Source organism: Bactrocera latifrons, unplaced genomic scaffold (genome assembly GCF_001853355.1).
Source record: "Bactrocera latifrons isolate USDA-ARS-PBARC rearing strain unplaced genomic scaffold, ASM185335v1 scaffold_657, whole genome shotgun sequence".
Classification (NCBI taxonomy): domain Eukaryota; kingdom Metazoa; phylum Arthropoda; class Insecta; order Diptera; family Tephritidae; genus Bactrocera; species Bactrocera latifrons.
The window spans coordinates 8110-9189 of record NW_017537331.1 but is presented as its reverse complement, the minus strand read 5'-3'; the positions used below and the strand labels follow the sequence as shown (position 1 = coordinate 9189).

At 52.3% G+C, this 1080-nt stretch overlaps 1 protein-coding gene across 1 annotated transcript in view; it reads right to left on the bottom strand.

Moving 5' to 3' along the window:
- LOC108975488 overlaps positions 1-1080 on the bottom strand; it is a 62128-nt gene extending 61048 nt beyond the window's left edge. Inside the window, exon 1 of the mRNA XM_018943990.1 lies at positions 1016-1080. The gene's annotated coding sequence lies outside the window, so the exon portion shown is untranslated. The remainder of the gene's footprint in view (positions 1-1015) is intronic.

The window sequence follows — 1080 nt, the reverse complement described above, 5'->3', positions numbered from 1 at the left end:
TACCTTAGGTATGAAGATCACCTTCGCTGTCCTCCATACCTCAGGGATATATGCCAATGCGAGGCTCTCTCAGCAGTCAACTAGGTTGGGCAGCAAAGCTGCTCCCCCTGTTGCAACAACGCCGGAAAGAGGCCATCCACTCCCGGAGACTTGAAGCTCTCAAACGAGGCCAGCGCCCACCGGATCGAGTCCGCCGTGAACAGCTGTTTGGCMATACTCCAATCCTCGCGGGATGGCCTGTGTTCGATCACCGGTGGACAGCGGTCCTCCCGAACTGTCTCCGGGAAGTGCGCCCTCAGGAGCTCCATGGCCCTGTCCTCCGCACTAGTCGTGAATGTCCCGTCGTCCCGCTTAATTACTAATTCTGCTCCCTTTGTGCCATTAGCCAGAGCTTTGTGCAGCCGAGCCGCTTCTGGYRTAGTGRCGACATTCTCGCAGAATCTCCTGAAGCTGGCCTGCTTTGCAGACCTAATCTCCTTATTATATAGCGTGAGATAGCTTCGGTATTCTGCCCAGACCCCCGTACGTTTCGCTCTGTTGAACTGGCTGCGTACTTTCTTGCGGAGGTCCGCTACCTCCTTTGTCCACCATGGACAGACTCGTCTGTCAGTGTGCGCTTTGACGGGACAGCTGCTATGATAAGCATTGATTACAGACTCATTTAGCCTAGAGAGCCTATTCTCCAGCCCAAGGCCTGAAACGCTATCATCTGTCTGCTCCCTTCTGCTTAAACCATTACTTAATATCTCCCTGAAGGCGTTCCAATTTGCCCTCCGAGGGTTGCGTCTAGGGGGGAGTTGTTTAACCTCTACTTTAAGCTTAAACCTTATGATCCTGTGGTCTGACAATGTGGGCTCCGTCGAAACCCTGCATTGCGAGACCAGTCCGCCTGCAGGTTCGTTGCTAAAGATGATGTCCAACACCTCCCTTCTACTTATAGTTATGAACGTGGGTTCACACCCTACATTCTCTMTYTSTAAGTTACTACCTACAATGAATTCTAAGAGAGACTCACCTCTTGTGTTGCAATCGGTGCTTCCCCATTTCACGTGGTGAGCGTTGGCGTCACAGCCTATGATG